This window comes from Malaclemys terrapin, chromosome 4 (assembly GCF_027887155.1).
Source record: "Malaclemys terrapin pileata isolate rMalTer1 chromosome 4, rMalTer1.hap1, whole genome shotgun sequence".
In the NCBI taxonomy this organism is placed as follows: domain Eukaryota; kingdom Metazoa; phylum Chordata; order Testudines; family Emydidae; genus Malaclemys; species Malaclemys terrapin.
The window spans coordinates 78,021,472-78,037,614 of record NC_071508.1 but is presented as its reverse complement, the minus strand read 5'-3'; the positions used below and the strand labels follow the sequence as shown (position 1 = coordinate 78,037,614).

Sequence of the window (16,143 nt, the reverse complement as noted above, 5' to 3'; positions counted from 1 at the left end):
AAGCGGGAGCAGCTGAATCCCAAGAGAGCAAGACTGAGAGTAACAGACTGCAACTGCAGGAAGGGGTGTCAGCCAGGCAGAGTTAATTTCCTGGTGCCATGAGGCATTCCAGCAAGGAGTAGAGCACCCTGTGACAATTACATACCAGTTAGTAGTTCTGCAATTTCAAATTTGAGTTCCTTCAAAACTCAACAACATACGCAGGAAGCAGATTAAGCACTGTGGTCCTGCAACCAAGTAATGGGTATTATGTCTTTTTAACAATTGCTCATCAACCCTTACTATACCTAAATTATGGGAACAAGTCCGTGTAATAGCTCAATTGAAGCCGGGGAAGGATGAATCTGACCCAAAGAACTTCAAGGCAACATCAGTCCTATGTCACCTTTATAAACTTTCTGAACGCCTTATTCTCAATCACCTCTCCTCTCATATTGAACAGCATCTAATACCAGAACAAGCCAGATTTAGACTCACACTGGCCAAATATTAAATATCACCCAGCATATGGAAGATGGATTCGAGAGAGGCATGATAAGTCTACAAACACAGCGCCTGTTATCAGCGGCATACAATACAGTCAGCCACCAAAACCTGCTTGCCAAAGTCTACGATATGATTAGGGCCCTAATAAATTCATGGCTGTGAAAAACACGTCACGGACTGCGAAATCCGGTCTCCTCCGTGAAATCTGTTCTTTTATGTACTTTTATCCTATACTATACAGATTTCATGAGGGAAACCAGCATTTCTCTAATTTGGGGGGCACCAACCCAAAAGGGGGAAGTTCCTGGAGGTGAGTCTGACCCAGCCCCGGCGGAAGCCCTTCAGGGGAAGAGAAAATCCCATCCCTCATCAGCCTGACCAGGAACAGCTGGAGCACAGTGTATGGTAGGAGCCCTTGGCCAGGGCGCCCCCAGCCCTGCCCCTCCCCGTCTCTGGGCCCAGCGCCCCGACACTTGGGGGCAAAGGGGCCTTGGGCTGGCTGTGTGTGTGTGTGGGGGGACACCACGGAAACCCTCCCCACCCCCCAACCACAGTACCCTGGGTGGTCACCCACATTGCCCACCCATAAGGCCAGCCCTGCCCCTCCCAAAATTGAAGACCCCCCTATATCATGCCACCCTCACTTCTGTGCTGCTGCAGGCGGTGGTACTGCCTTCAGAGCTGGGCGACCGGCCAGCAGCCACTGCTCTCCAGTCACCCAGCTCTGAAGGCAGTGTCACCGCCAACAACAGCACAGAAGTGAGGGTGGCAATACTGTGACTCCCTACAATAGCCTTGCGCTCCCACCCCTCCCATCCACTTTTTGGGTTGGGACCCCCATGGTTACGACACCGTGAAATTTCAGATTTAAGTATCTGAAACCATGAAATTTATGATTTTTAAAATCCTATGACTGAAATTTACCTGAATTTGGTAGGCCCCTAGATATGATGCATGACTACCAACTAGTGCAGCTCATGTGATCTCTTCTGGAGAACAGATGTTTTTACATAGAACTGTGCCAGAAATGGAGCCGCTGGAGACGACAATGAAATGGCTTCTCACCGTGCAGTGTGCTAGCATCAACCCTCAACATATATACCAATGACCAGCCCAAATAGAGCAACATGAGGAGTTTCATATATGTCTATGATCTATGCATCACATTATAGGAGAAGTGCCACTGTTGAGAACAGACTGTCATGTGCATTGAGCAACCTCTCAGCTTATTACAATAAGAACCAGGTTCGCGCCAACCAGACCAAGACAGAGGTGACGGCTTTTTACCTATGCCATCGAGACGCCAAGCAGAAACTAACCACCACCTGGGATGGAATCCCACTGGCTAATCACCCAACCCGATCTACATGGCGGTGACATTGGACAGAACTTTCCTTCAAAGCACATGTAGAAAAGATGGAAGGGAAAGTTAGTGCCTGCAGTAACATCCTCTGAAAGATGGTCACCCCAAAGTGGATAGCTAACCCAGCTACTTTGCGAACCACTGCTATTACCATGTGCTACTCTACAGCAGGAGTATACATGTCCACTATGTGAACAATCTGTCTATGCCAGGAGTAGCCAACCTGAGCCTGAGAAGGAGCCAAAATGTACCAGTGTACATTGCCAAAGAGCCACAGTAATACATCAGCAGCTCCCCCTCACCCGATCAGCCCTCTCCCTCCCTCCCTGCACCTCCCAATCAGTTGTTTCATGACATGCAGGAGGCTCGGGGGGGGGGAAGGGGAGGAGCGAGGGCACGGCAGGCTCAGGGGAGGGGATGGGAAGGAGTGGAGTGGGGGCAAGGCCTGTGGCCAAGCCAAGGGCTGAGCAGTGAACACCCCCGGGCACATTGGAAAGTTGGCGCCTGTAGCTCCAGTCCCGGAGTTGGTGCCAATACAAGGATCCGCATATTAACTTCTGAAGAGCCACATGTGGCTCCAGACCCACAGGTTGGCCACCCCTGGTCTATGCTAAGAAACTAGACCTGGTTCTAAATGACAGTTGTCATGTAATAACTGGAATTCTAAAGCCAACACCAAAGGATAGCCTGTACTTATTGGCTGGCACTGCACCACCTGATATCAGCAGGAAGGTAGCAAGCCAAAGGGAAAGATCATGGCAGATGGAAGACCGAAGTCATCCACTATATGGTTACACAGGAGTAACAGAACACCTTAAATCACGAAAGAGTTTTATAACAAGTGTTGTGCCTTTGGAGACAACAGTTGGCAAGACACGACTGAGGTTATGGAATAAAAGACTAATGCAGTCGGATGCACAAACAGATCTGAAACCCCAGGAGGACCTTCCCAGAGGGGCCAATAAACACTGGTCAATGTGGCACTGCCTGAACCGCCTGTGTATGCAAACTGGTGGATCAAACACTAACCTGATCTAATGGGGCTACTCTAATGACAGGAATATATGTTAGTGCAGTGAATTGGGGAGACCTGTACGGAGGAGGACCTTGCAGCAGTGACAGAAAGAGCCATTGCTTGTGCATAGTTCTGGAAAAAACCTCGTTTGTGACAAGGACACAAGAAGACGACTGTGGTGGATTTCTTTGGTATTTTCCTTCGTCAACTATGTTAAATTTAATTATATTATGATTGCTATTACTGAGCGGTTCAGCTATATTTACCTCTTGGACCAGATCCCGTACTTCACTTAGGACTAACTCAAGAACTGCCCCTCCCATTATGGGTTGTAGGACTAGCTGCTCCATGGAGCAGTCACATTCACGGTGTCTAGACATGTTATTTCTGCATCCCATCATGAGGTATCATGTACCCAGTCAATATGCAAATGGCTGAAATCCCCCATTATTACTGGGTTTTTCTGGTTTTGTAGCCTCTCTAGTCTCCCTGGGCATTTCACAATGACTATCAACATCTTGGTCAGGTGCTTGGTAGTATATTCCTATTGCTATACTCTTACTATTCAAGCACAGAAATTCTATCCATGGAGATTCTGTGGTACAGTTTGGTTCATTTAAGATTTTTACTATATTTGACTCGGTTTTCTTTCACATACAGTGCCATACCCCCATCAGCACAACCTACTCTGTCATTTCTATGTATTTTGTATCCTGGTATTATTGTATCCCATCGATTATCATTGTTCTGTCAGGGGACCAGTTGTAGGCGGTCAGGCCTAATGGCTGGAGTCTGAACCAGAGCCAAAGATTGAGAAAGTTGGAGTCAGGAATCAGAGCCAAGGGTTGGAACCGGATTACCAGGAACCAGGGTTGGTTCTGAGGCAGAAGCAAGGCTAGGACAGGACTAGAACAAGACTGGGTGCAGGGCAGGATCTGGACTGGGGCTGTGGAGGAGTAAAGCGGGAGAAGGACCTGGCAAGAGACGGCAGGGAGACAGAGTCCGTGGGCATGTGCATTGAGCAGCCAGCCAGCTACTGCTGCTGCTGAGCTTAAGAAGTGACCTGCTGGCTTCCTCAGCCAAATCAGGCAGGGTGGTCCATCAGGTAGCTTAGCTGACTCACTAGGATGTCAGGAGTCCTCAGCAGGTGCAGCTGTAGGGCCTTACTCCTGACATCTTCCACCAAGTTTCTGTAATGCCTGTTATAGCAATATCCTCATTTCACAGCAGGCACTCAAGTTCACTCAAGTTCAAGTTAGTATTTAGACTCCTAGCATTTGTATACAAGCACTTAGTTCAAATTTGTCCATATTTAGTTGTCTGTTTTCATGTGATGTAATTGAATGGGACTTTTTTATTTGACTGTTTCTCTTCAGTTCCTACCTGTAATTTATCGACTTCTATTGCTTCCTCTTTACTAGGATACAGAGCACCCCCTTTTTAATAAATCGTCCCCTAACTGATGTTTCTGTCCAAGCCATCTAAAAAACAGCAGCAAAACAAACAAAAGTCCTCAGTAACATCCCAAGTAAGCTGGTTGTACATCTCCTTAAAGGACACAATAGTTCTTGCACTAAATGACTTTGCACTAAATGCATCTTTTCATTTATATTACTCCTTAAACACTTCTTCCATGAAGTCTTCCAACAATAACCCATCCAGGAAAGAAAGTCATCACAGTGTGAGTGGACTTTTTAAAAATCAACTAGTGCACAAGGTGTCCAAACTGTATTGTGTGTCCATTTTAATATATAAACTCCTTGGAGCTGGGAGCATCTTTTCCACTCTTTCAGCACAGTGCAGAGCATACCAATGATGGTGATGCTCAATAGATAATAAATATTATTTAACTATTCCTCTTCTGGTAAGGCCCACAAAGAGAGAAGAAATTCAAGTAATGAGAGAGAAAAATACTGTAATAGAAGAATCTCAAGATGTGCCCATAACAAACCTACATATCCATATATTATTTTAACTATTTTCTTTCCTACTGCCCTCTTCCACATAGCAATCCCCATTGCTTGCTGCTCCCATTCTTTGTCACCTGTCCAAAATTAGATTATAAACTCCTCAAGGCAGAGGATATGTTCTATTTGTTCTTCTGAGTGCCCAGTACATTCTTAGTGTTATTGAATTAATCAGGAACTGAAATCCAGAAGCACTAATTTCCAGATTGTAGAACTGACCAACAGTGGCTCCTATTAGCAATTCATATTAAGGGTGCTAGTTGATATGTCTGAATATTGTTCAAGCATTTTCCTTCTCTCTGATGCTGTGCAATTCTTGTCATACTTTTGAACTTATTGATTCCGTTTCTAAACTCTTCTTCAGTAGTTTAACTCAAGTATAGAAAGAACATATGTATCCAGGTCTCTATTACCTGGGCTAGGTAGAGTGGGTGTTTAGATGCCTGTCTCTTTTTTGTGTGTGCATCCAACAATTCTTTTTCCATGTAAACTGAGACCTTTCCGCCTACACGATAATTCCTCTTTCCTGTTGAAAAAATGGGTTTCCTTGTTATCTTTGCACTGCCTATTAGACTCAGGCCTGTATAATTTAGGGATTGTACTTCAACTGATGGTTATTGTCTTCTTATGTGTTACAAATTCTGATCCAAATGTGAGAATGCTTGCAGTCCCAAGACAGCTCAGTCTCCCAGCCCAGAACTACATTTGCAATAGAAAGTCAACATATGAAATATTTCTCTTTTCAGTTTTACCTTGAGAATCCAATTTTTCCTGGGCAACTAACAGATTGAACAAATGAACACACTATGTTTTCTCTTGCAATTCATGGATGTATGTGAAACATATATAAAAAGAAGAAGAAAAAATACCTAAAATGAGACAATACTGTCCAAAAACTGTGAGGTGCTGAGTTCTGTCAGCTCTCGTTGCAGTCAGTTACAGTTAAGGGTGCTCAATATCTTGCAGGATCAGACCCTTAAAATGTAAGAAAATGATACTTAAAAGTCCACTGCACAGTAATGTATTATACACACCAACTTCCTTCCTTCCTTTGTACATAGTAGACATGGATCCAGACCAGATGACAGGTCCCAATCACCTTGAAAAATGGGGAAGTTCATATCTAGAGCTGACCTTTGCAGTTTGGGCCGATAACTAACAAATTAAATGAATGTGTAATATCTACATATTTTTCCACTCAGGGGAAATGCCTCATAGTCAGAATTAAAGTCCCAGAGTTGCTGCAATAGCTTCATGTTCTCTAAAATACAGTTTCTCCCTTCACATATTTTCCACACTAGTCCCAATTTCTCCTCTCCACACTAAAAATACTTTCTAACTCTTATCTATAGTACAACAATCCTCCTGTGAGTTACAAGCATTAGATCCAATAATCTGATTGATTTCTTGGGGTTTGTGTTTTCATTTTGACATAGAGCAGGGGTTCTCAAACAGGGGGTTGGGACCTCTCAGGGGGGGTCACGAGGTTATTATATGGGGGGGGGGTCGCAAGCTGTCAGCCTCCACCCCAAACCCCGCTTTGCCTCCAGCATTTATAATGGTGTTAAACAGACAAAAAAAAAATTTTCATTTACTAAGGGGGGTCACACTCAGAGGCTTGCTGTCTGAAAGGAGTCACCAGTATAAGAGTTTGAGAACCACTGACATAGAGCCTACAAAAAGGTGGACACGTGTACAGTGACGCACAGGTAAGCAGTGCCGGAAAGCCACGTGAGTGAGCAGTGTCAAAGGACTGTCCGGCGATATGCACAGAGGAGACATAAGTGCACTGGGAAGTGCATGAGAGACAATGCATTGATGGGCAGTAATGCAGGAATAAGCAGTGAACTCGTTAGGATTATACCCAGCGAATATCAAACAACCTCCTGAAGTTCCTGGGGCTGCTGCTTGGAACCAGCTCCACACTATCGCCCTAGTGTCTCTGGGGCCATAGCTCAGGCCAAACCTAATATTCACTATTATCCCAAATCCCCAGGGCCATTGCCTAGACCAAGCCCCACATTCTCCATTACTCTGAGGCCAGACGAAGGCCCATATTTCCTTACAAACAGCGGCTTACTGTTGTGAATATAAACCTCACTATTGTTACCACCGGCAGCGCCCACTTTTGTGGCGCTGACATTTGAATGGCGCCTGTTGACAAGGACACATTGCACACAGGTAAAAAAAAAAAAATCCATTATTGCTACAAAGGTGTTTATTAGCAGGGTAAAAATTACAAAGAAAGGCTGCAAACAGCACCAGTGTTTTCACCCTCCCCCCAGGCAGACATTACAGAGAAAGGGAAACCCCAGTAGCGAGCAGAAACAGTCAATCACTTCACCAACAGATACAGCAAAAAGGCAAACAGTTCCATTGACACAGAAAGCAGGTGAGTGAGCACCACAGCGCAGCGAACCTAACCGAATCCTCCTAGCAAACGTGACAAAAGCCAAAGCAAAAACACAACTGACCTGAGTGCATGTAAAGCAAGCTATGAATACTGTACCAGGCCTGCTGCAGCAATGCCGAGGTTCTGCCTAGAAGAAAGAGAAAATAAAATAAAAAAACATAATAAACAGCAAGAGAGACCCCCAGTCAGCAGAGATTTTAACAGCCGCATGACAGACAGGCAGCATTTTGCCAGCAAGGCAACAACCGACCGGATAATGACATTTACAGCAACACAGGAGAGCGAGAGAGATCTAAAAAGCTCTTTTCCCTTGCTCAGAATTTCCACTCTGACTTGATCAATTGCATCCTTTCCTTGTTCACGTCTAACTGGCACAAATGACCCCACATTTGTGCTGTTTACTGCATTTAGATAGGGGAAATGGGGCTTTTGCCAGAGAGAAAGACCTCCATTACCTCCCTACAATCGGCCATTACAGGAAGAAGCAAGGGAGAGTTTTACGACAGCTCCCAGCATTCTTACTGCCTACAACTCCCATACTGCACACGCTCAACTCCACTGTTAACCCTTTTGTTACACTCAGGCAACTTTGTGCCACCAAAGCTACAGTCTGTTTCCTATACTTTCCTCCTCTACCACAATGTATAAACAGCAGCTAACATATGGTACAATAACAACAGACATTATGTTAGCTTTCTCCACTCCAACACATACACATACACATGACAGGACTCCTTGATCATTTTAGTGGAAAAGGCTATTTTAAAATTCTTCAGAACAATAACAGATCTGCAAATGCAGTCCTCAAATGTTTATTATGAATTGCACATTCAAGTTCAGTCTTTTTCTAACTAGCAAATTTTCTTACAGATTTCTACATTTCTGCAATACAGAGTTGCTGGTCACTATTATTATTATTTATTTTGCCTTTCCTCTGTAACTTAGAAAAAGCAGATGAAAACTCTCCTTCTACCTAAATGCATTTTTCTACATTTCAAAAGACAAATTCTAATAGATACATTAACAGAAAAATATCCTTACAAGCCAAAAAGCCTTTTGTGACAAAGCTAGCAAAAGATACTATATTTTCCCGCAATGAAACTGATGGGAAACTCAGTCATACTATCATGTTTCTCTCTGTCTTTTTCTCTGTCTCTCTCTCTAGATATTACATATATGCATTCAAGATATGTATCACTAACACTTGTAGCAGTTGTTCAGCTCCTTCTGTTTTAAAATGAGCAACAAACTATGTGTATACAAATCATCTATTGAAAATTGAAAAATAAACTACAACACTAGAATTGGTTAATAAAATAACTAATTTAAGGGGGGGGGAATGTTCATTCATGTAATAGATCCTTACAACAAGAATTCCTGGATATTAATTAAAATCAGATTTTTTTAAAAAATCCCTGTTTACTTTCTATAAATATGGCTTATTTGAAATAATTTTTAAAAAGAACATTGTACAGCAAATGCAAGTCAAATGGTTCTAATTTGTAGTGCTCCAAACTGTAACATGCTCAGATGTGTAACTGCCTGACAGACTACACAGAAATCTGGTTTATGCTTCAACCTCTGAAACAAGTGCAAATATCTAAAAGCATTCTGCTATTTCTCCAAAATTAAAATACCAAGTAAAACATACTGACTGCCAGATTTTTTCATACAAACACTTCACTTTCAAAAATAAATCACTACAAATTTATTATTTATTTTAAACTATAAACAATACAGATGAAAGAAGCATATGGACGTTTTCTTTCTTTCTTTCTTTCTTTTTTAAACCCATCAATAACAAACACGCATGTACTCTCTTAAAAAGTTTAATTTCAAATATCTTCTTTCAAACCTAAATCAGTGAATCAGCGAACAGCTTTAACCAAGGAAAACACAACAGGAAAAGCATTTCTCCATGATACTCTTTTCCAGATACATGCTTTATGTTTTTAAAGACAATTCACATCCACACCATTCCAAATGGCATAAATACAATTATTTAGAATTTATTCCTCACTATAGCAATTTTTAGTTTGGTATATTTTTCAAAATTTTCATGGAAAACACAATCAATTAATAGCTATCTTTGCGTAGCTACACTGTTACCTCTTTTTGCACATTTTCTGTCTTTTACCTGACCGTAAGCATTTGATAAGCATTTTACATATACACATTAAAGTAATGAGAAGGATAACATGCTACAAGAAAGGCTCAAAAACAAATTGGAAGTGTAAATGACCTTCTCCCATATTCCAGACGTACCTACAAAATCCCTGCTCACTGGTATGGGATTATATGTTCCATACTTAGGTTGGTCTTTTCATATTTTGTACTCTTTTAACCCCCCAAATTTATAGATTTTAAAAATTGGCATGTTAAAAGGGCTTTATTTAAGGATTTCAATTAAAACAGTGTTATGTTTTGTCATATTACCATAATCCTTCTTTTAAAATCACTTAGAATTTCAGTATAACCTAATTAAGTAATTTTAAGAAAGTCTTAACCCAAATACATAGATCTAATAAAAATGTGTTCTGCAAACAGGAAAAATGGACTCCTGAAAGGGATTCCTCAGGTATGAAGAAAGATATTCAAACATTTGTCTCCCCACAAACTTTGAAATATCAACTATTTTACAATACCTATGTTTAAAACCCTAAATATTGATAATAAAACAAATTTTATCAGAGGCCGAGCATACCATTTTATCGCAATTGTATTTATTTATTTATTTTACATTAAGCAGCATCCTTTCTTTTTCCCTTACAGAGAGAGAGGGAGGCTGGGGGAAGAAAAAATGCTGCAAAACCCTAACTACCTATCTCAATGTATTATTTGTTTCAAAACTCTCGTAAGAACAATTTCTATTGCTTTCAGATATTGTATATTTTACCAATGACAATATTTTTGTTTGGATTTTGCCTTTTAAAGGCTTCAGAATAACATGATGGATTTTATAGATTTCTAATCATTTTAAATCTTTTTTTTAATGCCACAAACTCCCAATTTTGGTAAATGAAATATACTGTATTCATGTCTCTGAATTATCAGAGTGGAATAAATTGTCCAAAATAGAAAGATCAAGTGAACTATTGTAATACAATAGAACGTCTAACATATTAACACAACTCCTCTCCCTGATATTAATGTTATATGATATGATTATCAAAACCAGAAAATAGTTCATGAATATAGAGTCCTCCCTTATAAAGAGGCTTTCTTATTGACAAATTTGGCCTCAAGGAACCACTTTTACCCAAAATCATCCTGTCTAGCGCTTTATGCTACTCACAAACTCCCAGTTAATTTTAATTAACTGGGCTGCTTTTAAGATAAAGATCTTTCCTTCCAGTTAACCTAAACAGACTATTTTTAAATGTTTAGCACATCAAATGTATTTGTCAATATAGGAAAATTACAGAGATTTGGGAAGAACTAATTTTTAAATATTTTTTCTAACCTAACCACAAAAGAAGAATGCATCTTTCATCAGGAATTTATTTTGTATTCTAATGTGATCTGGGCTTGAACACACGCAGTTTTAAAGTATTAAGCCATCTTCTTATAACCATATATTATTCACATGCTTTTACAGGGAAATCCAGTACGATGCTACCTTCCTTGCTGCTTTTGTGTAACTGATCAGACGTCTGAAGTACTTCATATTAATTTGTCTGCTTTGCAGCATTTTAACACCCCCCCCCCCACATACACACACAAAAATATTTGGATTTCTATGAAATGTCACCAGTAAACTGCAAAATCAGAAAGTCTGGAGGGTCAGGTATTATTTAACCCTCACAGAAATGCTATTTTCTCTCTATGTAAAAACCCATCAGTAACAAGTAGTACCTTACATGAGAACTGGTGCTCACCTCCCTTGGCTGGTCTTCATTCTGTCCAGAACAGCAGCTTTTCCACATTCCCTACAAAATAAGAGAGAACAGGGTGAAATTAATGGGTGTCCAGCCCCTTTTGGGATAGTCAATAAAATTCATTCAAGTTATCTGGCCTTCATGAGGCCTCATATCTCTTGGCCTGAAAAGCATTTTTAAAGCCATGATTACATTTTAATTAAGGCCGTGAAAGAATGGTTCTGATTAGTCTGATGCAAATTTTAAATATTATCTCCATACCTGTGCAAGAGAAGTTCCACAACTCCTGAACCTATTTAGTCATATGTGGATGCCTGTACATTTCTGCATGCAGCACTTCATCTGCATCGTTAACGTCAGATATCACGCCATCCCTTTATCTTAAAAAAGAAAAATTCTATTTATTTTAAATGCATTTCAAAATAATATTTGCAACTAGTGATTTCTTTGTAGAGAGGGAGGTGTGGGATATTTCCTTCCACTGCAATCTTTCCTTTCCCTGTTCTAACCCTTGAACAACTTCCTAGATAGGTACTGTATTATTCCCCTTTCCTTTATCTGTTTTTCTGTGATTTGCATTCATATATTACGATGTACAATTTGTCCCAGCCTATAGCTTTGAGACATTTGTATACCTCTCTCACCCGCAAGGACGTTCACAACTAAAATCACCAGTTATGCACTATTTTCATGCTTTATTATTATTTTTTTTTGCATTTAACATTTAAAAACAAACAGGAAAGGACAAATATTGAAGCCAGTGTGTTTGAAATCTACAGTGCACTAAGGTTCTCAAATGTCCTAATTTCAGGATATAATTTTACAAACCTAAGTAAGTCACAATTTAAAATAAAATAAACATAGGATGCAAGATTTGCAGCTAGACTTAATTTTTTTTAAATCACTTCTTCCATCTTTCAATGCTTTATTATCTCTCAGCCTATGTGGGTGACTGTCTTTTCATTTACATTTTCCTTTCCCAAACGTCAAGGATCTCGAAAGACTGATATGCTTTATTTCATAGGTATTGGCCAGTGCAAACTAAGGCAACATTTGGAACAAATGTTAGCAAACCTAAACTATTTTCTCCCCTGCCACACACACACCTTTTTCCCCTCCACATTTGATATTTGACCACTTTTCTATACATATGTCTCCTCCTGATCCTATTAAGCCAAACAGGAAGAATTGAGTGTCTCTCCCCCATTTGCTACAGTATCTCTCGTTTTTGGTTTTGACAGATAAAATGCCCTCTACCACCTACTTCACATGTTATTGTCAAGGTAAATATTTTTCCTCTCTAGCTACCTGTTGATTATAAGAACCCATATCCTTCTGGCACAAGGTAAATCCTTTCCTGATCTAGTATTTCCTCTTACCATGGTTCTGATTTGAATGGCTGGGGAACCTGTGGTGCAAGGCAGGAAAGGGAAAAAGGGGTGACATCAGGAGATGCCTTAGGAACATAAAACATACAATATGTTTATTACATATTAATATGTAATATTAACATCACAGACAATATGGTGTTCATTATTGAACCTAATGTTTTAAAGAGATACTATCCACAAACTACTGTTGGGAAGACGGGGAGGGGGAGGAATATGTTACCGGGGTCACTAGTTACACTTTTAAAATTACTAAAAGCAAAGGGGATTTTAAAAATCTGATTTTCTTTTCACCATTACCTGCTTAAGATTTACTTGTTTAGCATTTTAAATATCTGGGAGAGTGAAAGTAGCCTGTTTGGTTTCACTTTAGCTGCTAGTCAGTTTCACTTTTTTGCACTGGCATAAAGTTTTTATTTTGGGGGTTCAACAATACTGCAGGGGAATGTTTCAGTTTTAAAACGAGTCAATTCCATTTAAATGTGAACAAAACATTGCAAAAACATTTCCATCCATAATATAGGACATTAGGAAAACATAACTTTGGGGGCTAAAAGTAATCAACTGCATCCCTGGGAAGTGATGTTTTGGCTTTCACATATCATACTTCAACCTCTGACCTGCTCCTTTGCCCATAGAATTCAACAGGAATAGTGCCATAAACTTCACTGGCAGCAGCATCAGGTCTCTACATCTATTATATGCAGCAAAATAATTCCACATGTAAACTAATCACCTGCTCATAAAACTTAATGCTCAGTTGAACTTATTTTCCTTTTCAAAACATAAGAGTTCCTATTTTCCCTTTTCATGCACTTTTAACTGATAAATGCCCCCCTGACATTGCCCATGTGAAATTAGAGCAAGTCAGTCCCCCATGGTTTGTGATGGGGGAAAACATTACATCTCACTTCTACCAACTATGAATAGCTACTTCTTGTGCTTGTGCCAGCCACGTTATATGTGACTGTCCAACAGATATAGAAACTTTATTGTCTTTCACCAGGATGTTGTTTCCCTAAATCTCCCAAATCATATACGTAATCCTCATCGCTTCAGGATCAACCTCAATCTTTTCAGAAACTGAGATTATCAAATGCAGAAAAAACATTAGTTTTTATTTATATTTTCAAAATATATCTTTCTTTCCTTTTTGCTGGTTGTTCCTCCCTTTTTACGGTGTAGGCCCCAAAACCACATTGGTAAACACACATATGCATATATATATATATGCAAGTGCACACACACACAATGAAAATTCAATGAAAATCTTCCCTCAGCTACCTAAACCGTGCAATTTATATCTGTGTAGATATAGGGGTTGCTGTACCACACTGAGACTTAATGGAAAAGATTCAGGTTCTTATAGGTACCATACAGCATATACCTATTCATGCTTCTTTTTGACAAAGCCAATGTCCCACAAGCATATTCAGAGGCTGTCATTAGCCAGTTAAGTTAATTATCATCCTATTTGCACACCTAATGTTCATAAAAGCTTCAGTACGCACCCCCTGTGAGAGGATCTGAATCTGGGTTTTATTTATTATATTATTTACATTTCCTAATATTAAAGATGTATGAAAATGGAGAATTACATTTTGAACACCCTCCTCCCCCAGCTCACAGACACTCTCTTTATTTGTATTAGAGCAGACCTAGGTACAACACTCTATTGGCTCTTATTATCACCTCATACATCTAGAAATGAACAGCTTCCCCAGATTGCTTTTTTCCCCCTCCATTCTCCCCCATATCCCCAGTCAGATATTTTGTGCATTTTAGGTCATAATTCAGCAAAGTACGTAAGGATGTTCCTAACTTTAAGCATGTAAATTGACCCATTGATTTCAATGAAATTACTCGTGTGTTTAAAGTTAGCTACATGCTAACTTGGTAAATCTGCCTTGCAATGGAACAGAGTTCTAATGAACTGGGATCAAGTGAAAGGGTTTTTAATGAACCATAATCAAAGTACCAAATTATTTCACATCGCAACATGCACATTGCAATTCTGAGTATATTCACGTGCCTATTATACGATGAAATTTAGCTTTTGCAGAGGTCCTGTTCAAAGTTTATCCATCATATAAGTCCTACTTAAACCCTCAAAATTGTGTAAAAGTGGAACTTAAGTGGTGCCAAGGCCTTGTGCTGGCCCTCTGCACCTTGCACATCTAGTGGTGAATTTTACCCACTGTGATGTTGTTCTGTAAAGAAGACTTTGTTATAAGAAAGTTCCATTGGGTTTACAATTGGCAGCAGAGTTCCTGAATTTTGTTAAGTTTCTGTATACACAATAAAACTTGTTTTAAACAACCACTCAAGAAAACCAGCAATTATCAGTCACCTAGCTGTGAGTTTTAACAGACAGGGAAATGATTACAGGAAAATGCATGAGGATACTAAAATGGTTGCTTAAAACAAAGCATTTAATATCTTAGATCTGCTTCTAACTGCAACTTTTACAGTACTACTAGACATTAATTTTCTATCTGGCACATTCTATCCTGTGTTTTACCAACTGGCTCTTTTTATATAAATATATAATATAAATGTTTATATTAAATTAAGTAATTTGATCATTTTAAGCTCGATGAACATTCCTTACCTTCACATATTAAAAATAGAGGCTTCGTAACAACTCTCATCAATGGACTAATCCATTCTAAATATCATATGTGGGGGGGGGGTGGTAGAAGGAGTTATGAACATGACCTTCCCCCTTTTTAAACATATTTTATTTAAACATACAAACTCCTAAAAGTAAGTAGAAGAGAACACTTTTTAAGGTGGCTTGCATTGCTATATCAGAGGCCTCATGAGGACTTTGGAACATGAAGCTGGATAATGTCTCCTCAAGGTTGCAAATGTTCTGAAACTGTCTCCTGGTCACTGCTCCAACAGTGTGAGAGGTTAGCACACTTGGAGCTGGCCCTCCAGCCCTTCCTCCGCAAGAATAGTACTCCTGATTTATTTGTTTTGTAAGATGTCATGCACATTTCTGGTGCTGTATAATAAAGAGATAAATAACAATAATAGTAGTTGCTATCCCCATTATATAGGTAGGGTAACTGGGGCACAGGGATGTGGAGAAGTCAAACAGTGTGTGGCAGAATTAGGAATACAATCTGGGTTTGTTGATGCCCAGCTTCATGTTTGAATACACCTTAAATATACAAGAATCTGTGCTCTCTTGACTGGGATTCGAAGGGAGCACTTCTTGTACCTTAAGCAAGGATCACATCCCTAGCCCAATGGCCAAATGCATTTAATACATAATGACAAGCACAAGAGTGGGAGATTATAAATATAGACTCCTTGCTCATGTGTAAGGGGAGGCAGCAACTCAAATCACTATGGGGGTCTCCACTATCTCCTCTACCCTGAGTAGGGTAGGATGTGCCAACACCCTACCCTACTGCCTATTCTGAGATATATTATATGCACAGGAACCGAGACAGGTGCAGTTGACACACAACATACTGAATACATACATGCACTAGTGGCAAAGATTCTCTTCCAGTAGGTCAGCCCCTAATGCAAGCAACCACTGTAAAATAGCCCATAAGATTTCCAGTACACTCTTGTTTAACCTTTACTCAAAGACAAGCCTCTACTAAGCGACCAAGA

General features: G+C 39.9%; 1 long non-coding RNA gene across 2 annotated transcripts in view; it reads right to left on the bottom strand.

Moving 5' to 3' along the window:
- Positions 1 to 16,143, bottom strand: part of LOC128837106 (uncharacterized) — a 77,295-nt gene that overhangs the window by 20,208 nt on the left and 40,944 nt on the right. Inside the window, exons 3-5 of one of the 2 annotated variants that reach the window (XR_008444891.1) lie at positions 11,384 to 11,502; positions 11,123 to 11,173; positions 7,306 to 7,371 (exon numbers count right to left, since the gene is read on the bottom strand). This is a non-coding gene — a long non-coding RNA (uncharacterized LOC128837106). Of the gene's footprint in view, positions 1 to 7,305; positions 7,372 to 7,699; positions 7,738 to 11,122; positions 11,174 to 11,383; positions 11,503 to 16,143 lie in introns of those variants that run through there. The other variant, XR_008444892.1, reaches the window with a different exon arrangement.